The sequence below is a fragment of the Pelodiscus sinensis genome, chromosome 8, assembly GCF_052426305.1.
Source record: "Pelodiscus sinensis isolate ZL-2025 chromosome 8, ASM5242630v1, whole genome shotgun sequence".
NCBI classification, from domain to species: domain Eukaryota; kingdom Metazoa; phylum Chordata; order Testudines; family Trionychidae; genus Pelodiscus; species Pelodiscus sinensis.
In genome coordinates this window covers 17,547,641-17,573,983 of record NC_143059.1, presented here as the reverse complement: position 1 = coordinate 17,573,983, position 26,343 = coordinate 17,547,641, and the positions used below count along the sequence as shown (strand labels likewise).

General features: G+C 45.6%; 1 protein-coding gene across 2 annotated transcripts in view; it reads left to right on the top strand.

Annotated features, from left to right (window-relative positions):
• Positions 1-26,343, top strand: part of LDB3 (LIM domain binding 3) — a 239,403-nt gene that overhangs the window by 77,642 nt on the left and 135,418 nt on the right. The gene's annotated exons all lie outside the window — the stretch shown is intronic.

Here is a 26,343-nt window from a genome sequence, read left to right as displayed (position 1 = left end):
TCTAATGACTGAACACAGAAAATAGTTTCCCCTCCCCCCGCCAAACAGCAAAGATTAATTGAATTCATAGACATCAAATCTGTTACGCTATGTCTAGATTGCAAGCTTCTTTTGAAAAAGGCTTTTTCGAAAAATACTATTAAAAAAGACTCTTTCGAAAAAGAGATTACAACTAGTTCTTTCGAAAAAGCAAGCCACTTTTTCGAAAGAGAGCACCCAGGCAGTCTGAATGCTCTCTTCTGAAAAAACAGTTTGCATTACATAGAGCCTGTTTTCGAAAGAGCACTTTCGAAAAAAGGCATAATTCCTAATAAAACGAGGTTTTCCACGGTCGAAAAAACTGCCGCATTCATTTGATTTACTTTTGAAAGAACGCTGCAGCAATCTAGACACAGGGGAAATTTTTTTCGAAAAAAGGCCACTTTTTTCGAAAAAAACCTGTAGTCTAGACACACCCTTATACAGCTAAAATGCAACGATAGTCTGTACTTTTACTAACAGCTAATTGGCACAATGAGGAACAGTCTTCTGTGCTCAGTATCTAGTATAATTTTCTCCATGCACCTGAAGCATTTATGACTTTGAGTCTGTTCTCTTCTAGGCTGCAGGTAGCTAATTCTAGCAAAGCTTCCCAAAATATATAGTCACTTCCCAAAGCACTTGAGGAAAAATCCTATTATCACATGGCTTTGCTCAGCTGAAACTTAACTGGTACCTTATGCATGGTTAACCTCAGCTGAAATTTAACTTAGAATGTGTTGACTTGGCTAGACTAGATAACATTAGGGCATTTTAGGCGTTGTATTGGTAGATGTGCCTTCTTGTCAGGTTAGTTAATAAATGTCACATCAAAAACTAGAGGATAATAATGTAAAGAAGAACAGTGAATGATGGGCAAAGTATATGGCTCGTGTTCCATGGACTAATTCCATCATCTTTAAAAGCCTTTGGACACTTACATTCACTGACTAGTTAGCAACTCTGTTAGGTAGCCAGAGACTATGAACAGTTGCAAGCATGTATCTTCCTATACCTAGATAGGAGAGATTATCCCTCCAGATCTGAGATGGGGAGAAGGGACTTAAAATCATAGGACAAAGGGAACTCAAAAGGTCATCTAGTCCAGTCTCCTGTAGTCGTGGAAGGACTCAGCATTATCTATACCATCCCTGACAGGAGTTTATCTAATCTGCTCCTAAAAATCTTCAATGTTGGAGATCCCACACTCTCCCTAGGCAATTTATTCCAGTGCTTAACCACTCTGACAGGAAGTTTTTCCTAATGTCCAACCTAAACCTCCCTTGCTGCAACTTAAGCCCTTTACTTCTTGGCCTATCATCAGAGGTTAAGAAGAACAGTTTTCTTTCTCTTCCTTGTAATAACCTTTTATTGAACCTTTTATTGAACTTGAACTGTTGTGTCCATCTTAATCCTTTGTCTTTTCTAAGCTAAACAATGCCATTTTTTTCAGTCTTCCCTCATAGGTCATGTTTCCTAGACTGTTAATCATTTTTATTTTGCTGCTCTGGCCCTTCTCCAATTTTTCCATCTCTTAACTGAAATGTGGCACCCAGAACTAGATACAGTACTCAGGCCCACCAACAGAAATCCAGCCCCGAGGACAGCACAAGAAATGGGCTCCCCTGTCCCCACCCTTGGATGGAGCCACACTTGGAGAAATCCTGAGCACCACCCCTCAGAGGACCCCTGGTCAGATGCAGCTCCAACCCACACCTGCCCAGAGATGCTCCTTCCACCCTCCTTTCCTGCTCTGTCCTCCAATCACACCCTGCACAGCTCTGCCCTCTGTGCTTAGCCCAGCTCCTTCTTCCTCTGCCCACCCCCTAGCCCAGCTCTGCCCTCCAGTGGTCCTGTGCCCAGCTTGGCTCCTTCCCCCCTGCATTTCTCTAGTTTATAAGTGAAGATATACCACATTTACCATTCCCCTGCCCCCATCCACAAGGTTTGTTACCCTGTGAAAGAAAGCTGTCAGGTTGGTTTGACATTCGTGCTCGACAAACCCATGCGTACTCTTACTTACCACCTTATTATCCTCCAGATGTTTGCAAATTGCTTAATTATTTGCTCCATTACCTCTTCAGGTACAGAAGTGAAGATGACAGATTTGTAATTCCCTGGTTGACCTTATTTTCCTTTTTATAGATTAACACTATATTTACCCATTTCCAGTCTACTAGAATCTTTCCCATCTTCCATGACTTTTCAAAGATAATTGCTGAGTCAATTCCTGAGTCAGATGCTTGATTATTCTAGGATGCATTTCATCAGGTCCTGTTGACTTGAAGTCATATAACTTATCTAAGTAATGTTTAACTGATTTTTTCCCCTCTTTTAGCCTCTGATCCTGCCTCACTTTCACTGGCATTCTTTATGTTACACATCCAGTCGCCACCAACCTTCTTGGTGAAACCAAGAAGTAAGCAGCTCTATATTTTCCACATTTTCTGTTACTGTTTTTCTGCCCTCATTGAGTAATGGGCCTACGCTGTCCTTGGATTTCATTTTGCTTCTAATTTATTTGTAGAATGTCTGCTTCTTACCTTTTTTTACGCTACCTAGTTTCTCTCATTTTGTGCCATAGCTTCTCTAATTTTGTTCATATATACTGGTGTTATTTGTTTATATACATCCATCATAATCTGACCTAGTTTCCACTTTCATAGAACTCTGTTTTTATTTTTAGATTATTTTAGATCTTCTGGGTAAGCCAGAATGGTCTCTTTCTAGAGTTCCTATTTTTCCTACACAGTGGGATAATCTGCTCTTGTGCCCTTAATAATGTCGCTTCGAAAAAACTGTCAACTGCCTTCACTTGGTTGTCCTGTTGGACTTGCTTCCTATGCTACCTTGAAATCCATTGTCTTTTTGCTGTTCTCCTAACATTCCTTAAAATCATGAACGCTACCATTTCATCACTCTAACCCAAACAGCCTTCCACTTTCAAATTCTCAGCCAGTTCCTCCCTATTTGTCAAAATCAAATCTAGAATAACCTCTCCCCTAGTAGCTTTCTGCACCTTCTAAAATAAAAAAAATCTTTAATACAATTCAAGAAATTGTTGGATAATCTGTGCCCTGCTGTGTTACTTTCCTAACAGATGTCTGAGTAGCTGAAATTCCTCAACAGCACCAAGTCCTGGGCTTTGGTTGATTTTGTCAGGTTTTTTAAAGAGCCTTACCAACCTCTTTTTCCTGGTTACATGTGATGGAGTAGATCCCACTTGCTTTTTTACCTCTTTTATCATTATCATTGTCAGGGCTCAACAAATAATGCAGTCTACTCGCCCATGGCAAGTAGATTGCAACCCGGAAGAGACAGGTTCGGGCAATCTGCGCATGCGCAGATCGCCGGACAGCGCGGCTGGCGAGCGGGGCTCACTGCGGTTCGGTGAGCCCTGATCATTGTTATAATAGCATGCTAACAGTTTTCAAGTACATAAGAGTTTGTTACAAGGAGAGTAAACAATTGTTCTGGTTAATCTCTCAATATAGGAGAAGAAGTAATGGTCTTAAATTGCAGCAAGGGAGGTTTAGGTTGGACATTAGGAAAAACTTCCTCACCTTCAGTGTAGTTAAACACTGGAATAAATTGCCTAGCAAAGTTGTGGAATCTCCATCATTGGCAGTTTTTAAGAATAGGTTAGACAAACACTTGTCAGGAATGAGTTAGTTATATTGAGTCCTTCCTTGAGTGCAGGGCACTGGAGTAGATGACCTATGAGCTCCTACACTTCTGTGATTCTGTGTAGTGCATTGGCACCACAATGTGAAGGAAATTTGGACTATCAGTGCCCAGGCTGTGTTCCTCTTGATTGGATAAACAGAAGTGCAGTCCCTTCTGTCAGTCCTCCCCATTCTTTGAAGGCTAATTTCACACACATAGCCCCAATGGCATAAAATGAGAAACAAGACAAACCATTTCAGAGCCCAAGTAACAATGTACAGGTCAGCTTCAAGTCTTTCTTATAAATACTGTACATTCCAGATTCTGAGCTCAGGAGATTTTAGTTTCCCTGTAGCAGCTGCTGACATGTTAAAACTGACATGTAAGGTATCAGCTTGTGGAGAAAATATTTGGCTTTTATTTATTTATTATTTTTATTGAGATTTGAACAGAACCTGACTGGTCATTTTTGAGTTAATATACATTTGAGTTAAATAATGCTGGGAACAGTATTATTTAACTCAAATGTATATTTGGCCCTAGAAAGAAGAAATATTCAAATTTACCTTCCATGGAGCTGTTCCCCTTTATATAATTATTTCTGAAGAGTACAAAGAGTACTGTGGGGAAAGAAAGAGGAGTCAAAGGCTATGTCTAGACTACAAAGATAATGAGAAAAAGAAACACTATTTGCCATACACAAATTGCATTTCTTTTTCCGATTTACTTCTGAAAGGCTTTTCCAAAATTAGGCCTGTCTACATGGGGCCAAATTTTGGAAAAAAGCTTCTTTCGGAACAGCCCTTCTTCCTTATAAAATGAAAACCTCATTTTACAGGGATGCTGACAAAACACATCTGCTTTTCTGACATTTTTTTAGAAAAGTGGACACTTTCCTTGGATGCATCAGAGCTTTTTCAGGTATCCCGGAAAAGCTCTGCAGTCTAGACAGAGCTGAAATATATGTCCACTTGCTTCATTCAGAGAGATGATGGAAATGTCTGCTTTTCTCGTACTAGAGATTTTTATTTTGTGGGACAGAAGGTTATTTGAGGAAATAGAGAATATCATTATGAATTCTCATGGAAGAGAAGAAAGTTTCCTTCGTTTGTTTAGAACTACCCACAGACCAGCTCAGGAGAGGGTGTTTTGTTCTGTATTTCCCTGAAAGAATTGTTAGCCTCCAAAGCAGCCAGAGTGACTTGGTAAACTGTTTGTTTCTTCATGTTCTGGAACTTCTCCAAGGTTTCTAGTGACCTACTGACTCCCAAGAGCATTTGCATGGATGTAACAGACCTGGCTAGCTCCAGACCTTGCTCATTCAAGGGCAAACAGTAGTTTCAAGAGATCACATTGATAACACCTTAATTAGCTGTACTTCATGTCTGGCAAATGTCAATTTAAAAACCTCCTAAGTGATCACTTATCTTACTAAAGTTGTGCCTATCTGGTAAGTATGTAAAGAGGGAAAAGAAGCTTAAATGCCTGGGCCTCTTCCCTCAAACAGTCCCTCCCAGCACCTTTCCTTTGGTACCTGCTTGACAGTCCCACCCACACCCACACCCACAGCCACACCACGCCCTGCACACAATGCTTCCTCCTTCCTGTCCTTTGCTCTTTTCCTTCCCCTTCCTTGCCTGGGGAAAGTCCTTTTAAAGCAGCACCATAGGCCTTAATAATTGGCTTCAGGTGACTAATCAGTCCGTAGCTTCTAGCAAGTTCCAGTTGAACCTAGTGTCTGCCTGATTATGCTGGACTTAGGCTTGGCCTTATTTTTTTACACAGTGAAGAGAAAGCTGTTTACCAAGCTCCAGCATGTCTTCCGTCCACCAGTGAATGGCACACGGCTGGGCTGGGTCTGTCACACATCCTTCTCCCTGCATCTCTCTTCTCTTCCTTTTTGGAAGGGGTGTGTGGGGGAGGGATGTAAGCGACTAGTCAACTCAACTAGTTGCTTTCTACCCCCTTACTGCCTCTATCAGAGAGAGGCAGCAAAGGAGAAGGAGCAGGAGATGGTGCTGGAGGGCACCGGTAAAGTCAATTCCCCCCCCCTGCACCATCTCTGTGGGGGGCAGGGGAGGCAGAGGCACAGCCCTGTGGGGCTCTTGTACATTTCCAAAGCAGAAGTGCTGCAGGGAGCACAAGGCGAGCAAGGATTCAAGTAGTCCCCGCTCATCCCCTGGTCTCTGCAGCACCCTCCTTCCTCCCCCTCCCCCACCCCCCGCCCTTGCAGCAAGCAGGAGACAGGAGCTGGTGCTGTGGGAAGCCGACTGAAAAGCCAGTTCCCCCCAGCTGCTTGTCCCCTTTCCCCCACTGCCTCTATCAAAGGCAGCGGGAGGGCTAAGATGCTGCTCCAAAGCAGGCCTGTCCGCAGGGGTCCCCATGGGGAGCTGGGCCCCCTGCAGACTGGGACTGTTGCCACCAAGTAGCCCCTTTTCGGTGGCAGTGGCTGCCCTGGCTGCCATCAACAGGGGCTGGTGCCGGAGAAGTCTCTGTTTGCAGCGGCCTGGGCTGGCCATGAACACAGGCTGGTGCCTGAGCAGCCCCTACCCATGGCCAGCCCAGGCTGCCATGAACAGAGACTCCAGGGCTGTCTGCTATGAACAGGGGCGGTTGGACTCAGCACGAGCTGAGACTGAGCTGAGATTCACACTGATGACTGCGCCGCTGCATTTTAAAAGTAGAAAGAGTTGAGCAGCTCTGACTACATTTAAAATGCAGAGCAGCAGCGCGGGTGGCTCCAGAGCTGGCATGAGCCAGAACTGCTCAGTCCCAGCTCGAGTCGACTCCTGGAGCTACCCCCGCTGCAGCTCTGTAGAGGCACTTATCGACTAATTGTATCGACTATACGATTAGCCAGATAATTGCATTTTAACATGTGTCAGTGGGTAGTGGGCTTCTGCTGCCCTGCCCTTGAGTGGGGGAGGGGAAGGAGGACTCCTTTTTTCCATCTTCTTTGGGGACTACCTGGCCCCTTTCTTCACTGCTGCAGGCCTGGATTCCACCATTCCTGGTGCTACCTCCTCTGAGGCAGAGGAGGTAAGGGGGCTGCTTTTGGGCAGCTCCTGGGGCCCTTTCTCCCCACAGCTTGCTCTGTGGTCCGGTGTGAGGAGGTTGTAAGGGAGCCTCTTTCTATCTGGACCCCTAGAGTAGTTGGTGTACTTCTTGTGGGAAATTGGGGATGAGGGGGTGGTTCCTGCTGTTGCTGCCACCACTACTGCTGCTCCTTCCCCAGCCTCAGTTACTGCAGGGGCCTTTTTCCATTCTTGGCCCCACTACTTTCCCCCCTACCTTTGTTCTTCTGGGTCCTGCAGCAGCTACTGTGGGCCTGCTACTCAGTTGCCCTGGGCATACCTGCCCTCCTCCCTCCCCCATCAGTGTCTGGCTGCCCACCCCCCACCCTTCTAGCAGCAAACCATTTCTAGCTCCCTGCCCTCCCTCTCCTCTGCCTCCCCCTTTTCTGTGTCCATGCCCCTCCCCTTTTCTTGTTTTGCACCTGAGCCTCTCCTTCTTTTCTTAGTTACCGCCCATACACACAGTTTCACTTCCCCCGTGTTAATATAACTTACCCCCTCATCTCCCCAGTGTAGCCAGAGGAGCCGGTCTTTCCAGCCTGTGCTGGGAGTTGTACCTCTGTTCCTATGTCCCCCTTCCTCCTTTCTTTATTACTACCCTCTCACCCTGTTTCCACCCTAACGGGGGGAGGAGGACAGAGTGGTGAACCTTCCTTCCCTCCCATGGGACTTTTTTTCCTTCTCCCAACTGCTGTTCCTGTCCTTCCCTCCTCATCTAGGACAGTAATGGAGGGGCTGTTGTGTGCCGCTCCTGCCTCCCCTTCCTCACCCATCTTCTCAGCTACCTCTGCAAATGCTGTCCCCTCTGAGGCTGCCAGGCTACCAATTGATATGGGTGGTGGTGGGCATGGATGGAGATTCCAGGATCCTCACCGCTCCTGCCACAGCACCTTCTGCCAGTGTCACCCATGAAGGGGAGGAAGGGCCAGGGGACCAAGAAGGGCAAGACCCCCACCTGAAAGGCAAAACCTCCCACAGTGGTGGCTCATCCCCCTGCTGTGGTTCTGGTGTCAGCCACAGCTTCCCCTCTTTCCTGCCTCCCTGTTACTTCTCCCAGCTCTGGGGGTAACGGTGTCCAAGTCCCCAGGGCATATGCCCAGGTAGCCACCCTCCCCCTCCCTCTCACCTGCCACCTCCCAATCCACTCAGACCACCTCCCAGAATTCCATCCCCAATGGCTGTGGCCCCTTTTCCACCCTGACCAGGAAGCACAGGGTCTGTTGCCTCCTGGTGTTGGCCTCATCCCACATACAGGAGGGTGTTGGCACATGTGGTGGGGTCTGTGGTCATGGTGGCAGCCTCTAAGCTGTTTGGGAAGGTGGCATCTGAGGCCACTGCCCAGGAGACTGTGAAGAGAGGATTGGTGGTGAGAAGAGTCCATGTTCCGTTCTAGCCTCTGGAAGACATGGGCATATGGGTGGTGTTTTCCTCCATTCCTCCCCAATGCCACCCTACTGCCGTTCCTCTCCACCCTGGGGCAGGTCCTTGTCAGTCCTGAGCACCCTTCCTCTGGGCTGTAATGATTCTGCTCTCCAGCACGTCCTCTCCTTCTGCCAACAGGTCTAAATCCAACTGCTGCCGGTGGGACATAACAGAGAAGCCCTAGAAGGGTCATTTCAGGTGCCCCATCAAGGGGCCCAGTTCCAGGTACACTATGCTGTGGGGGAAGCCTGGTGCTTGATCTACTGGGTGACGGGGCATGTCTTCAGGGACTGTTCCGCTGGCCTGGTTTGGAGAGGCACTCGGGACCTCCAATACGTGGGAGGGACCAGCGTACCATTGTTGGTGGCCCAGGCTTCGCAGGACCCAGATGAGTGTGTTGGTGATGCTGCTGCCTCGATAAGCAGCAAGGCTGGGCCCACAGAGGAGAGGAAGGTGGGGGGACTTGGACACAGCTTACCCCAGGGGGGAGGTTTTCCTTTCCCCTACTTCCCAGACCCTGTCCTCCCTCGCCCTCCTACCACTACCCTTGTCCCCTGGCCCTTCCTCCTCTAAAGTCCAGTCCTCTTCATCAGAGGGCTGGGAGCTCACCATGGGGAGGCGGCACAACCAGGCCCGGCACTCCACCACACCTGCTGAAGGGGAAGATACTTTCCTCATTCCTTTTGGGGTAGACGTCAGAGCCAGCCCTCTCTCTGAGCCCTCAGACGCTTCACAGCGCAGTGGAGTGGCTGAGATGACCATGGCAGTTGCGGATCAGGTAAATGTCTCCCTCCCGGAGTCCCTACAGTGGGAAGCCAAGGAGGATGTTCCCTCTGCCCCCTCTTCTTCTGTGTCCTCTGCCTGTGTGAAGGAGACCACTGACCCTGTCCCCAACAAGGACTACCACATGGTTGCGGACTCACCTTTCTCTCACAGGAGGTTGAGGCAAGGCTTAGCCTCGACTGCCTCAGAGAGGGATCATCTTGTTCTGGAAGGACAACTGCTGCCATCTCTCTTTCCCTGTGAACCACCATCCTCCCTTCTCCGTGCCTCCGAGTTGCCCCAGGGTGTGACTATCTGCCCAGCTATTAGCAGCACTTTGGCTGTGGCCACTGAGCTCCTGGGTGCTTCTAGTGGGCAGGAGTTCCCATTGTTTCCCATCACCCTGGCGCTGAGGCCTTTGGTACTGCACTGCCCATGGCACTGATGCCTGGTGCTGGGGAGACACTATCTTCCCCTACCACCATTACTGGTCCCCTGACCTGTGAGGAGGTACCATATCCTTTTCTGCTGAGGCTGCTGACCCTGTTCCTGCTCCCAACCCCTGTCCTATCCCTATTCCCACGTCAACCCTCTCCCAACCGCATGTTCCACTCCTCGCCCTAATCCCCCTCCTTCCCTTCGATCTCTTCTTCCTCCTTTACCCATTTCCTCCTCTCCCTCCTCTCCTGATTCTCTCCTTGACCTCTTTCCTTTCCCTTGCCCTATTGCTGCCACCCCGGGGGTTGCTACATTTACCTCAGATGTTGGCCCCTGGGAGGTGGTTTTCATTTCTCATGCTCCCAGCACATCTGAGGCTGTTCTCCCTCCACCACTGTCCCTATCACCATTACAACAAAGACTTCAGGGTCCATGTCTGTTGGCTGTAGGGACCGTAGGGGGGTCTTGCCCTAAGATGTTCAAGGGCTCGAGGCCCTGACATGCTGAAGGACAAGATGCGCAGTTTCTTGGAGGATATTCATGGCTCCAAGAACAAAGTGGTTCTCACCCTTCAGTGCTGGGGAGACTTCCATCCCATCCTCTGGACCATACCATTTTGGGGGAGGGCAAAGGAACACCCTGCTCACATTTGGATCTAGTCATGGTCACGGTTTACTGTGGGGTCTGGTGAGGGCTGCCAGTGCTCATGCCAACAAGGATCTTCCCCAGCCCTCCCAATGCCGCCACCCATCTTTGCCACTCTAAACACCCAGGACTGTAGGTTTGGTCTCTGCAAGTGTGGGGTGCTCTCCTTCCTTTGGAAGGGTAGGTACTCCGTCATGTTCCTGCAGGAGACCAACACCGCTCTGGCCACCGAGACTAGCTAGCAGCTGGAGTTGGGGGACAGGGTTTATTTCAGCCACCTGTCAGCTCATCAAGCCAGGCTGGAGACCTTGTGCTCCCCAAACTTACAGCCCAAGTGCTGGGGACTGCCGAAGTTGTGCAGGTCAACAGCTGTACTTCCAGGTTCGGGTGGAGGGACTGACGTCTATGCTCCGATGTCTGGCCCAGAGAGGTTCCGCTTCTTCCAGCAGGTGTCTGCCTTCCTCTGCTTCCTGGATCCTCATGAGTGCCCAGTCCTGGGTGGGGATTTCAACTGCACCCTCTAGGAATGGGACTGCATGGGGACTGAGCAGTATCAGGCCACTGCAGATGTCCTCAGGGAAATATGTCAGCACTCCCTGATGGACGTCTGGCACGACCACCACCTGAATGAGGACACAGCATTCACCTCTGTCCAGGTGGAGGTCAACAGTTATTTCATTCCTGATTGGACTACATTTATCTTTCTTATCATTCAGCTGGCCCCGTCCATCACTTGATGGCCATGATAACCTCTCTTTGTTCAGAGAGGCTGGAGCCGGCCTACTGGCATTTCAACAATAGTTTGCTGGAGGACATGGGTTTTGTAACGTTCTTCCGAGAGTTCTGGCTGGCCTGGCATGGGCAGCGGTGTGCCTTTCCCTCGGCACAGTGGTGGTGGGATGTGGGGAAGGTGTGCATGCAGCTCTTCTGTCGTGACTATACCTGGGGGACTAGCTGGCAGCAGGATGTGGTGATAGAGCAGTTGGAATGGGAGGTTTTAGAGCTGGAGAGGCTTCTGGCCACCAGTCCTAGAAATCCATCCCTTTGTGAAATGTACCCGGAAGAAGCGGGAGGAGCTCTGGGTACTCTATGACCTTCAGGCCCAGGGTGCTTTTATTTGTTCTTGCATCCATCTCCTCTAGGAGATGGATTGCAGCTCCTCCTTCTTCTTTGCCCTAGAGAAAGAGGGGAACTAAAAAGCATATCTTCCTTTCTTTTCTCCCCGGATCCTACCAATGCCAACATCTGCAGAGTTCTCTGGGATGAACTCCCAACGGTCAGCATGGGCGACTAGAACTGCCTGGAGCTGCCACTTTCTGCAGCCGAATTCTGGGAAGTCCTCTGTCTCATGTGCACCAATAAGTCCCCGGGCATGGATAGACTCACCGTAGAGTTCTACCATGTGTTCTGGGACATCCTTGGCCCAGACCTTGCCAGCATCTGGGCTGAGTCCTTGGAGAGTGGGGTCTTTCCTTTAGGTCTTGCTGTCTAAGAAGTGGAACCTTTGCGATCTGAGAAATTGGTGTCCTCAGCATGGACTATAAAATCATTGCCAAAGCCATCTCAGTGAGGCTGTGGTCCATGCCGGCAGACACAGTCCATCCAGACCAGACCTACATCGTCCAGGGCTATATCATCTTCAATAATCTTTATTTGGTCTGGGATCTCATAGAACTTGAGTCTTGAGATGGTCTATCATTCTTCCTCCTGTCCTTGGATCAGGAGAAGGCGTTTGACCGGATGGACCATGGGTACCTCCTGGGCATTCTGCAGGCCTTCGGCTTTGGGCCTCACTTTGTGGGGTTTCTCCAGGTGCTGTATGCTTCCATGGAGTACTTGGTCAAGCTCAACTAAACCCCGATGGCACCCGTCAGCTTTGGGCAGGGAGTGCATCAAGGCTGTCTGCTGTCAGGTCAGCTGTATACTCTGTCCATTGAGCCCTTCCTCTGTCTCCTTCATAAGAGGTTGATGGGGTTGGTGCTCCATGGGCCATGTGGCTGGTCCTGTCAGTGTATGCCGATGATGTGCTCCTCGTGGTCCAGGACCCAGGTGACCAAGGCCCGGGTGACCATTTGTTCAGCAGCCTCCTCTGCCTGGGTCAGCTGGGTCAAGAGATCTCGCCTGGTGGTTGGGGCTGGGTGATAGGTGAACTCCCTCCCACCTGTGCTTCACGCCATTGGGTTTCGCTGCTCTGTCTTGGCATTTTTCCTTTTTGCCATGCATCCCTCCCCCACCGGAGAACTGGCAAGATTTAGAGTTCAGGCTGGCTGGCTGAGTGGTTGTAGAGATGGACAGGACTGCTCCAGTGTCTCTCCCTGCATGGGAGGGTGCTGATGCTGAACCAATTGGTCTTGTCCATGCTCTGGCACCGTCTCAACACCCTAGTCCCAATACTGGGTTTCCTGGCCCACATCCAGCAGCTGATGTTGAGGTTCTCCCTCCTCCAGGACCAATGCAGTCCTGGCCAGGACAGGGCCTGATATGTTTGTGCATGTGGATTCATGTCCTCTGTCTCCTGGCCTTGCAGAGGCTCCTTCACCGCTTCCAAGTGCTCCAATATGACTGGCAGCTTCTTTATTTGAGAGGTCTTCTGCAAGACCTCACCGAGCTGCCGGCCTTCTACCAGGATCTCCTCTAGATTTGGAAGCTGCTTTCAGTGACCAGGTCCTTGGGACCCACCATGGGGGCAGACCTCCTCATGGAGCCCCTGCTACACAATCCCCCTCTTCGTGTGCAGGTGGCAGAGTCCCCCTCAGTGCACCAGAGGTTGCTCCTGGCAGAAGTCACCAGGATCAGAGACCTCCTTGACTATGATCAGGGAGATTGTGTGGATCCTCCAGTGCTTGCCCAGTGCATGGGGCTCTCTACCCTTCGTACTCCCTGGTGCTTACTTCAGGAGGTGAGGGATGCTTTGCCACCTGCTTCTCGGTTTACCTCAACCAGGTCCTGCAAGAGGGTGCACCCCACCCACCCCTCACCCCTGGCCCTCCAGATCTTTCCATTGGTCCTTGGTCCTTCATGCCTTCCCAATCGCCTCCCCCTCATCAGCCGAGCTGGCTGCAGGTATTGCAGCCAGTCTCCTTTTGAACCACATCAAAAAGTCATCTGTACACACTCGTGCATCACACTCTTAACTTCCCCACCCTTGGATCCCACCTAGATAACAAATTGTGGGATCTCTTACCAGCAGTAAAGGGTGGGGAACCCTGGTGGACCAGCCCTTACTCCACCTTGGTTCTGTAGCCTGCTGGGGACATCAGCTGGAGAATCCTCCATGGCACCATGAGCATGGGTGTGTACATGGTGCGATTCACCCCTGTTCACAACACTTGCCCCTTCTGTGCACATCTGTCTTGAGTGTGCCAGGTTACAGCCCCTCTTTTGGCTTCTTCAGAACATCTTGTTGAGGTTCTGGCTGCACTTCTCCCCTCACCTATTAATTTATGCACACCCCATCCGTGGCCCCACAATGTTGTGGGACCTTCTCGTCCATGTCCTCCTTGCTATAGCTAAGATGACAGTGTACAAGGCCAGGGAGCAGAGGTTGGCTGAGGGAGGTGCCTGCAACTGTGGGGTCTATTTCCACTCGTGTATGCATTCACGCATCTGGGCAGAGCTCCGCTGGGTGGCATCTGCTGGCTCTCTTGAGACCTTCAAGGGGCAGTGGACGCTGTCCGGGGATCTCTGCTCGGTGTCCCCTTCCAGCTCCCTCATTTTAGCCCTTTGACCTCCACACCTGTCCCTGTTTTCTCTTTATTTGTCTTTCGTAATCACTTGGCATTCTGGGCTCTGTGGAGCCTCCACATAGGCAGGGGGGAGGTCTTTTAGATGTGGTGGGTTTAATCCCACCCACCTCCTGGAATCCAATAAGACCAGTGAGCGGCAGATGGCTGCTCTGGGTTTGTCACAAAAGCTATTTAGTTTCTAGGTGCATGTCACCTTCAAACTGAGCAATCTGTAAGTGAGGGGTTAGATTGAATATAGAATTATTTCTCGTGTTCTCTAGGCCCTGGTCTGCACTAGGGAGTCATTTCAAAATAATAAGTGGAATGTCCACACTGCCAAACTCATTACTTCGAAATAAGGGGCTGGTTATTTCAAAATAATAACTATTTTGAAATAAGCATAATTCTTTGTGGAAAGCAGGAGTTATTTCAAAATAGCAGTCGTGTGGATGATCCACTGCTGCTATTTTGAAATAATTACTCCCCAGAATCATTCAAAGTAATTACTCCCCGCTGCTTCCTGGGACTCTGTCAAGCTAGCATGTCCACATTAATAGAGTTTGCCTTGTACTAATTTTGAGGCTTCCCCGTAGTGTGGACACACTATTCCATATTATTTCAAAATAATTTCCTCATGTAGATATGTCCTAGTTGTTTTTCTAAGAGCTGGAATGGGGCTCCTATTCTGTTTGCAAGTGTGGTGAGAGATTTCTCACAGCTGTGAGTCAGATTGTCTGGATCCCTTGTCTGGGATGGTTAGTGGCAGCTAGAAGTGGAAATAGTGTTGATTGAGCATTTCTAGCAGGACTGAAGAGTTGGGTCATGGCATTCATCCAAGGTGATACTGGAAAGAAAATTGCAGTTGCAGGTTAGCTCAGGATGCTTGTCCAGGGAGTGGGGAGACTTGGGTAGTTGGGATGAGAATGATGATGCATGTTTTGAAGCAAGGGGGATTACAGTTCCAGTGTATATACAGGGATTGAGAGGGAGTTCAGTCTCTGTCCTGGGAGAACTGCAGTAGATAAATGCCAGGTCAGGTGTGGCATGGAGAGGGAAGTTGTCAATGAGTCAGTAGTTGAAATAAGTCATCTTTAAATGTGTTTAGAGAGAGAATTATGGTAGGAGCATGAGTGCTTTGAATCACTAAAGCAGAGATCTTAAATGTGATATAAAAAAAGACCTTACTAATGTAAACTAGGATTTTTCATGTATATTGAAGTAAAGTATGTTACAGTAAATGTATTGTTAAAATAAAGTTGGGTTGGTTAAAATAAAGCTTGTTACTTTTTCAAAATAATCTGAGAATAGCCTTAACACTTGGGCTACTTCTAGATTGGCATGATTTTCCGGAAATGCTTTTAACGGAAAAGTTTTCGGAAAAGAGCGTCTAGATTGGCATGGACGCTTTTCCACAAAAGCACTTTTCGCGGAAAAGCGTCCGTGGCCAATCTAGACGCGCTTTTCCGCAAAAAAGCCCCGATTGCCATTTTCACGATCGGGGCTTTTTTGTGGAAAACAAATCTCAGCTGTCTACACTGGCCCTTTTTGCGCAAAAGGGATTTTTGCCCGAACAGGAGCAGCATAGTATTTCTGCAAAAAGCACTGATTTCTTACAGTAGGAAGTCAATGCTTTTGCGGAAATTCAAGTGGCTAGTGTAGACAGCTGGCAAGTTTTTCCGGAAAAGCGGCTGATTTTCCGGAAAAACTGGCCAGTCTAGACACAGCCTTGGTGACTGGCTGGGTGAGGGGATTGTCAACGGGACACAGTCAGAGCCTTTCACCTCTTGGGCACTAGTAGCGGTGGTTAGTGCTTCCAGAGAGCAAATGGCTATATTACAAAACCATTATTGCCGTGCTCTCCTCTCATTGGTAGGGGAAGTTTTTCAGGTCAGGGATGTTGTATGCCGCTAAGAACTCTTGTATATGCATATAAATTCAGTCGCTAATCTAAACTATTGCATTGTGTATTATTTCTGCTGATCCGATTATAATGTCTGCTAATTTGCAAGCATGTTTTGTTTTCAGCTTCTGTCAGCAGCTGATTATATTTTAGTATAAGAACTCATGTTAGGTGCAACCTCAAACTATTGAAAGACACACTTGACAGGTTTTTCAGATTGGAAGTAATGTTCCCACACCCCTCGTGGAGCCCATTTCCTCATTTTCTTCATCTAATCTGTGTTTTGAGCCACGTTTGTGTGATGGTCTGTGATGCGTGGGATCCACTGGGCTCTGGGGCTGCTGGTGGAAACAAATGCTTGATCTGGTCACCATTTTCACTTTTTGCTTATCAAACAACTCAAGGCATGAGATATTTAAAAGAGTAGAATGATATATCCAAGACTGAGAGCATTTGTGATTAGAAGTCATTCAAGATGGAGGAAAGAGAATAGGAAAACATCGTTGGGGTTCAAAGTTAAGCATCTACAAATGAGGAGGTATTAAATTTAAGGCCCAACGCACAGCATTAACTCTGTCCCTTGCATAGAGGTATTAGAGACACCGTAAAATTATTAATTAATGTGTATCGTGGTAGCTCTGAGTCCCAGTTAGAATCTGGCCTCACCAGATGTGGCCTCACCAGAGCCGAATAAAGGGGAATAATCACTTCTCTAGATCTGCTGGTAATGCTTCTCCTAATGCAATTTAATATGCCATTAGCCTTCTTGGCTACAAGGGCACACTGTTGACTCATATCCAGCATCTCATCCAGCATCTCATCCACTGTAATCTCCAGGTCCTTTTCTGCAGAACTGCTGCTTAGCCAGTTGGTCCCCAGCCTGTAACAATGCTTGGGATTCTTCCGTCCCAAGTGCAGGACTCTACATTTGTCCTTGTTGAACCTCATCAGATTTCTTTTGGCCCAATCCTCTAATCTGTCCAGGTCATTCTGGACCCTATCCCTGCCCTCCAGCGTATCTACATCTCCTCCTCCCAGTTTAGTGTCATCTGCAAACTTGCTGAGGGTGCAATCCATCCCCTCATCCAGGTCATTAATAAAGATATTGAACAAAACCGGTCCAAGAACAAATCCTTGGGGTACTCTGCTAGAAACCAACTGCCAACCTGACACTGAGTCATTGATCACTACCTGTTGGGTCAGACATTCTAGCCAGCTTTCTATCCATCTTACAGTCCATTTATCCAATCCATACTCCCTTAAATTGCTGGCAAGAATATTGTGGAAGACTGTATCAAAAGCTTTGCCAAAATCACATCCACTGAATTTCCCCTATCCCATTCCCTCATCATAGAAGCTAATCAGATTGGTCTGGCACAGCTTGCCCTTCGTGAATCCATGTTGACTATTCCTGATCACCTTCCCCTTTTCTAAGTGCTTCAAAATGGATTCCTTGAGGCTCCCCTCCATGATATTTCCGGGGACTGAGGTAAGGCTGACTGGACTGTAGCTCCCTGGATAGTCCTTCTTCCCCTTTTTAAAGATGGGCACTGCATTTGCCTTTTTCCAGTCATCCAGGTTCTCTCTCGATCTCCACGAGTTTTCAAAGATAATGGCCAAAGACTCCACAATGACATTTGCCAACTCCCTCAGTACCCTCAGATGCATTAAATCCAGGCCAATGGATTTATGTATGTTTAGCTTTTCTCAATAGTTCCTAACTTGTTCTTTCCCCACCAAGGGCTGTTCACCTCCTTCCTATACTGCATTGCCTAGTGCATTTGTCTGGGAGCTGACCTTGTCTGTGAAGACAGAGGCAAAGAAAGCATTGAGTACTTCAGCTTTTCCCACATCATCTGTCGGTAGGTTACCCGCCTCATCGAGGAAGGGTCCCACACCCTCCCTGATCACCCTCTTATTGCTAACATGCCTGTAGAAACCTTTCTTGTTGCCCTTCACATCCCTTGCCATCTGCAACTCCAAATGCACTTTCGCCTTCCTGATAATTCCCCTGCATTCTCAAGCAATATATTTATACTCCTCCCTGGTCATCTGTCCAAGTTTCCACTTCTTGTAAGCTTCCTTTTTGTGTTTAAGCTCACCAAGGATGTCCCTGGTAAGCCAATTTGGTCGCCTACCATATTTGCTTTTCTTGCTGCGCATGGGGATGGTTTCTTCCTGTGCCTTTAATTAGGTTTCTTTAAAATACTGCCAGCTCTCCTGGACTCCTTTCCCCTTATCTAAGCATCCCAGGGAATCCTGCCCATCAGTTCTCTGAGGGAGTGAAAGTCTGCTTTTCTGAAGTCCAGGATGTGTATTTTGCTACTCTTCTTTCTTCCTTTGGTCAGGATCCTACAATCTACCATCTCATGATCACTGCTTCCGAGGTCATCACCCACCTCTACTTCCCGTACTAGTTTCTCCCTGTGTGTGAGCAGCAGGTCAAGCTGCACATGACCCCTGATCAGTTCCTTCAGCACATGTACCAAGAAATTATCCCCAACCTTCTCCAAAAACTTCTTGGATTGTCTATGTACTGCGGCATTGGTCTCCCAACAGATGTCAGGGTGATTAAAGTCGCTCATGAGAACCAGGGCCTGCGATCTGGAAGATTCTCTCAGTTGTCCAATGAAAGCCTCATCTACCTCATCCACCTGATCCAGTGGTCTCTTGCAGACACCAACCACAACATCACTCCTGTTGCTTCTACCTCTAAATTTAACCCATAGACTCTCAACAGTCTTTTTTTCCTCTAAGTACTGGAGCTGCAAGCAATCATACTGCTCTCTTACATAAAGTACAACTCCTCCTCCTTTTCTCCCCTGCCTATTCTTCCTGAACAGTTTATACCCTTCCATGACAGTGCTCGAGTCATGTGAGTCATCCCACCAAGTCTCGGTTATTCCATTTCTTCGACTGGGCCAGGGCTTCTAATTCTTCCTGTTTGTTTCCTAGGCTTCTCGCATTTGTGTACAAACACCTTAAATAACCAGTTGATTGCCCTGCCTTCTCCATCTGAATCAGGGGTCCTCCTTTGTTGCTTGTTCCTCCTTGTGATTCTTCCCGCTGTCCGACTTCCTCACTTACCTCAGGGCTTTGGTCACTGTCCCCCAACGAACCTAATTTAAAGCCCTCCTCACTAGGTTTGCAAGCCTGCCTACAAAGATGCTCTTTCCTCTCTTGGTTAGGTGGATCCCATCTCTTTCCAACAGTCCTTGTGCCCAGAACAGAGTCCCATGGTTGAAGAAACCAAAGCCCTCTTTCTGACACCACCTGAGCAACCACACATTCACTTCCTCAATTTGATGATCCCTACCCAGACCTTTTCCTTCAACCTGAAGAGTGGACAAGAACACCACTTGTGCTTCAAATTCCTTGATCCTTTTTCCCAGCGCTACATAATCTGCTGTGACCTGCTCAAGGTCATTCTTGGCCATATCGTTAATTCCTACATGGAGAAGCAAGAAGGGGTCGTGATCTGAAGATTTAATCACTTTCGGAAGACTCTCGGTCACATCCTGAATGTGATCTCCCAGTAAGCAGCACACTTCTTGAGATTGCAGGTCTGGATGGCAGATGGCACCCTCTGAGGAGGGTGTCCCTAATCACCACCACCCATCTTCTTTTGGGGATGGTGGTTGTAGAACTCCTATCCCTAGGACTACGTGTCCCATGCCTTCTGGTAGATGGTGTTCCCTTCTGATTTCTTCCCTGAGAGGTCACTGCCAAAGCATTCTCCACTGCAGTACCTGTGGAGAGAGCCTAAAAGCGGCTACTTACCTCTACAGGAATGGGGGATACCTGAGTTGGTCGTCTTCTCGTTCTAGAGGTTATATGTTGCCAGTTTTCTTCCTTGACCTGTACTGCCCTCACTGGCTCTTCAGCCTGCCGTGCCTGCAGGATTAAACACTGCCTTCTATCGAGGAAGTCTTCATCCTCTCTGATAGAATGTAGGGTTGATACTTGGGCCTCTAGTCCTCTAATTTTTTCTTCCAAAATGGTGACCAGCTTGCACTTAGTGCAGTTTAAATCCCTTCTTTCTTCTGGGAGGAATACAAACATGGCACATGGTGTGCAAGTAACAACAGCAAAGCTATCACCATCCATGCCTGTCTTCCTTCTGAGAGATTTCTCAGTTGTTATTAAATGCCTCCTTGAAGGGAAGGAGTGTAGTGAGAAGATGTTAAGGAATGGCGAGTGTATCTCACCCCCTTCCCAAACTCCCTCTCCAAACTCCCTGTTAGCCCCTGTTCACAAGCTCCCTGGTCGCTGACTCACTCCTTTATAAAGCCCTAGACTGCCTGATAGCCCCTCCCCCGATTAAGGTTCAACCAATGAGAAGAGGCTTCTAGATTTCAAACCCTGATTAGAAGCTCACAGCTTCCACCTGCCAGCCACAGCACACACTCTGTGAGGGGGGGAAGAAGGGGGAAGGGAAAGGAGGGGAAAAAAACCAAACAGCCATACACAAGCTCAGCACACAGCAAGAAAACCCCAAACACAAACACACACACACTACAGACAGCCACTTCCCTCAAGGGTCCTGTATTAGCTTCCTCCTTTATCTGGAGAACTCCCTCTTCAAACTCCCTATTAACAGCTCCTATTCACAAGCTCATAATTCTTCCATCCCCAACTGTTCTGTGTTCTTCTCTACAGAATCATTTTTAAGCTCTTCCACTCACTATTACATTGGGAAATTAGAATAGAGCTGTTTGACTTCTCCGTGTTCAAGGGATCTCAGCAAGATGACAGTTTCTTTCTCCAGGAAAGGAGCCAATGCCCAGTGTTAGAGCCTCCTCTTCTGGTCAGTTGGGAGGGAGCATCAGACTTTTACAAATGAAAATGTTAGCTCATTTTTCCCAGCCACAGGGATAATTTGATGGAGTTAAATGGGGGGAAGTCACAGTTGACGACTACTTTTAATTTAATTAGATATAATGCCAAGAGATGTTCATTTTTAGAAGCCTGACATTCAGATTTCAGAAGTGCAGTAAATTTTTTCTCCTTTGGTCTCTTCTGAATAGAACAATAATTTAATCTAAAAATATGCTCTCATGAATGAACCAAGTCACAGAAACTTTATCAATCATATGAGGAAAAAGACAAATAAACTTATCAGTGGGAAATGGTTCTGTTAGTAAATTATAATGATGTTAAAATTCCATATCTCTCTTCCTCCTTTACCCCACAAACTGACCTAATTACCAAAACTTCCCATAATCTTAACTTTAAGTGCTAACATGGCCCCCGGTTTCTAGTGTTAACTTAAGGCATAGTTCTGTTTTCCTATGCCAATACTCATCTATTATAATAAATCAATATCAATATGCAGTTAACTAGCTAGAATCTATTTTGAGGAGTGGAACTAAAATTCCTTCAAAGACTAAAGAATGGCAACCCCATCAGCCTTCATTTTCAGTCCACTTAGCCACAATATTTCCTTTCTTATAAACTTCCATTTATGTAAAATACAATACTGCCAAATGCTATTTGGTTGCTCTTTATTGATTAAAAATGTTTCTCTCTTCTAGAGCTCACACTAATGCCAGCTAATAATTTCTCCCATAGTACCCTTCCCTGTGCTGGAGGTGAGGGGAAGGAGTCTGTTTTTCTGCAGTTCTAGCTCCATCTGATGCTGCCTGTTCCTCCTCCTCCTGTTTTTGTTGTAGTAAATGTTTTGCCTTGATTTTTCCTGCATGCTAGGATGCAATGCTTTCTGAAGGAAAGCATCAATGTAATTGGTGATTCTTATCTGAGAGAAAATTATGCATTTCCTCCTCTTTAAGACTTACATGTAGATGGAAATCCTATTTTTATTTGTTTAATACTACATGGAAACCTGTAATTGGTAATTGGCCTGTGGTTATTTGCAGACTCTTTTGACGTCAGAATATGATGACTGAAGACTGTAATTAATTACAAATACATTCAGAAAAAATGAACAAAAATATTTGGAAATACACTGTTAAGATCATTAGTTTCCACAGCCTCAATGGCATCACACCAAATTGCCAACATACCAGTGGATAATTAGACTGAGTGCGAGTAACTAATATCCAGTGACAATGATACTGTTCCCCACTCTATAAATTGCAGTCTGAAAGCCAAATTCTGCTCAGGTTTGCATCCTCTGCAACTCTATAGGAGTCAGTGGGGTTGCACATTTGCTATGCCCATATATGACCCTGCAAGCCATTGTAGTCCTGTATGGGCATCATGCCCCCAACGGTCACTGAGAGACTAAGGTTGAGTTGCAGCTTCTTCAAGACCTTTGAAAGGTTTAGCCTTCAACTCCAGTCAAGGGGCATTCTTGGCCTTTGCTGCTGCAGGGGCTATATCCCTTTTTAGATACACTCCCCTGGGATGTGAGTCCTGGCACAGCACTCATTGGTATTCCAATCTTGTTCTTCCAAGCATGTGTGGTTATTAACTGTGGCTGCTATGTACCCCACATGCACAGGAGTATGGGAAAATTGCCCCCTCTACAGCACTGAATCAGGGGCAGTGTAAATTACCTGTAATTCAAGACTCTAGAAATCCAGGATAAATTGCAAGTTAGTATCACATACACATTAATAAATCCACAAATTCCCCTTTTATTCAAATACATTAATCTAGTACCTCATTATGCTCTGCAACAGGTACAATGCCTGAAAGTATCTGCTGTTGTCCTGTTTCCTCCAAATCATATAAATAATTGTGAAATATAGTAAAAGGATTTTACAAGAGATTAATCACTTGAAGATTGAAAACTCTTTGGGGACAAGGACCATCTTTTTCTTCTGTGCACCTAGCACAGTTGGGTTCAGGTCCATGCCTACAGCTCCTAAGTATTATGATTATATGTATAATAATTATTGTGATTGCTCCTTAATACTCCATTATGAAGTGAGTTGCCAAAGCATGAGACAGAAAAGACCTTCCATGAGAGGCTTGAACTATTAAGCTGAAGTATAGACCAGGCTAAAAGATTAAAGCGAATGGCTGTATTGGCACTAGCTTTGATTTAGTAGCAAAATGGGGGCACAAAGAGTTGTGCATTATGAAGATTAAGACATGCTGAACACTGATGTGGATTGATGACTTACGTTTTCCAAACACAAATTGGAAAGCTGTGTACTCAAGAAATACATAGTCTTGTATTTCAAATTAAAGGAAAACAAAGAGACTGCGAAAAATTTAAAATGCCTATGAGAGTGACAACAGAGCATATTTCTTTATAATATTGTTTGTCTTTTATCTTCTTGCATCCCTTCCCTCTAGCAGCCAGAAAATATTCATAAAGAAAACTTTTTAAACCCCACAGTATCCTAGTTACTATATACTACAGTGAGTCGAAGATGGAAATATAGTTGGATCTAAAGGTGCATTTCTGCCAGGTACTCTAGGAAATGCTGGTTGCATTCAATTCCCATTGACTTACATGGAGTTACACCAGGGGTCAATTTGTGCTGAAGGGCCACACAGTAATGATCTAGATTACAGCAAGCACCAGCTAAACTCTTTTGAGTATAAGGAAGCAGGTAGAGGCTGTAAGTTGTTGTCTTTTTCCTATTTTATGTACTAATTTTCTTATGATCTGCTGTTTCTTTTTATGGAACATGTTACTGAAAAGTCATTATTTTCTATTTCGGTATTAACCTTATTTCATCTGCAGTTTGCAGCATTAGTAGGAAACCATTTATTGAAATATTTAACAAAAAACATAATTTCCTATTTTCCAAGAGGGGTTTTTGAGAGTTAAGATGTACTTCTAATGTGAGGCCCCAGCAGGAGGTCTTACATGTGTTTGAAATTGTGAGTCTCTCACAAAGACACTATTTCATAGTGTCTTAGCTAGAAAAAATATCCAAATCACAGATGTAGGATTATGCATCTAGGGTGCAATTTCATGCTCTATACCTGTTTAACTCCCATTCATTCAAATGGAAATGATGCACATGAATAAAAGAGAAACTATACCTGTTGGTTAATATACCATTTTGAGTTCTTTCAGCCTACTTGCTAACCATATTGCACGGCCTTGTTAGCATGCCCTGGAACTTATGAGAACAATGCAGTGTTTGGGCTTCATTAATTTTGGGACTGTTCGTGAGAAATTGAATAATGTGATTTCAGAAATATTAGGTCTTACATTTCTAGCTAATAACCTAGATTTTTGTACTTGTATATTATTACCTCCAATGGAACCAACCTCAAAGCACTCAGATTTAGTTAATTATTACAGGAATGAATGGAAGATATAGTCTATCAAATAATATCTATATCTTCAGCTAATAACAGAAGTTCTTTTGACAGTACATTTTAATGTGTATGTTTCAGCTAAAAAAATGCCTTATTGAGAGAAGATTAACTGAATATTCTGCTTTATTGAAAAGTTGGTTACCTCAGCCACTAATCTCTTTGTCTCAAGTGTATGGATATATGCAGGAAGCTATAGCTATAGATCTGTTCTTTTTGCATGTGTTCTATGATTGCTCTTTTTTTCTTTTCTTGGCCTGCATGTTTGCTACTACAGGACCCTGCTTTGGAAATCAATGGCAACAGAACCACCATCAGTCCTCTAACTAGCACAGCGACTGGCCATGTGGGTAGTATTTTAACGACCAATGGAACGTTTTCAGGCTTCCTCAGCAAGCAAGAGATCAGCTGTTCAAATAGCTCTTCCTTCTTAAAGACAACTGCAGTTAGTACTTCCATGGCCTCCCTGTCTGTGACACCTGACATTTCACCTGCAAAGAGTAACCTAGGTTCAAAACTAAGCCCTGTGTTCACTGATGCCATTAGTCCTAAACATCAGCTGAGCCCTGCAAGGCAATATAACAACCCCATTGGTCTTTACTCAGCAGAGACTCTAAAGGAAATGGCTGAGATGCATAAATTAAGTCTCAAGCGAAGGGCTTCAGAAGGTGGACTTCCTAGAGGGTAGGTAATGCGGTACTGTATTCAATGTTTCAGTAAGTAAGTAATTAGCTGAAGAATGAAGTAAAATACAAGTTACTGTACTGTGAATTTGTCTTATAATTATCATTAATGATGTCCGGAAAAATAGTCATTAAACCTTTTCCCACCTCAAAAAGGACACATGATACTATTTCATAATAACTCTTGGTCTTTGGTGTCCTGAATTGTATTACATATTGGATACTGGGTACCCTGGCATGAGGAGGAACACAGTGGCTAAGGTATCTGACTCTAGTAACATGTTAGTATTCTCCAGTTGAATTCACTATATTTCATCTGATTGACCTGAATATCAGCCAAAGGCCTGTATGGAAGTTACTGTAAAGGGAATCTGAAACTACATTTTCCTGAAGAGAAATTGCATGTAACCACTATGATAGCAGTCTTAATATTCTTCATTGAACTTCTATAACTCCTTCCTTAATATAAAAACAATGAGGCGTCCTGTGGCACCTAAGACACTAAGGGTGCATTTACACAGCACCCTAAACTTGAAATAAGATACGCAATTTGCGCTACGCAAATTGAATATCTTATTTTGAATCTATTTTGAAATTTAAATTTGGCATGTCTACACAGTGCCAAATTTCAAAATAAGTCACTTATTTCGAGCAATCCCTTATCCCTCGTGCAACGAGGTTTATTGGGATGGTGAAATAGCACACCCATTATTTCGAAAAATATTTTGAAATAACGGGTGGCTTGTGTAGGCACAGAGTAGCCATGCAGTGTAGACGTACCCTAACATTTATTAGGGCATAAGGTAAAACCCATTTCATCAGATGAATTGGGGTAAAAATTACAGAGGCAAGTGATTATGTATATAAGGGAAGTGTATGTATACACCCCCCCCTTTATTTATATATAATATAATATAAAAATATGAACAACAAAAAGAAAGAAAACTACTTGTCAAATGTAGGCCCAGTGTTAATGAGGACGGATGTGGCTCATTCACAGCAGTTGATGGGAAGAGGTGAATATCAAAAGATGGGAAATTGCCTTTAACAACTTTAGATCCTTATTCAACCCTAAATTGATTGTATTGAATTTGCAAATGAAATGCAATTCAGCTGTCTCTTTGTAATCAGGTTTTGAAGCTCAGTTGTAGATGGATGGTTATTTTAATTCTGTTACTGAATATCCAGGAAGGTTAATGTAGTAACTTTTCAGTGCAAGTTGAGATTGACTTGTGATTAGTTCAGTCCTTTGCCTTGAATGCCATCCAGCTCAAATCTAAATTCTGTAAACTTTATTATCCACTTATTTCTTTCCAGACACAATAGTTATTATCCACCTGGTAGAATACAGAGATAATCCTATTGTTTTTTACTTGAAACTATGAAGGTTAATTTGTAGAGCAGGTATTTTTGCTGCAAGTGGGTGATGCATGTAGCTTGGACTACATTACTGAAATGTTGAATGATGGCCATGGGAAATCAGTAGTTGCTTTCTAATCTTTCTACTTTTATTTATGATTTATTAATTTAGAAACAAATCCTGCAAGTCAGTTACCCTGAAGCTGTCTTTATCTGAAATGAAGTTGTTTCCCAATATTTTAGGAAAAAGAAGGAATTTTCAAAGAGATCACTTATCTTAGCTATTTATCTTAATAAATCCCATGTCTTTCTTTCTGTTTCAATACTTAAGGTCTGATTAAGGAAGAGAATATTTCAAATAACAATGCAGAAGTGTAGTACAGACAGACAAAGAGAGAACTTCCCTA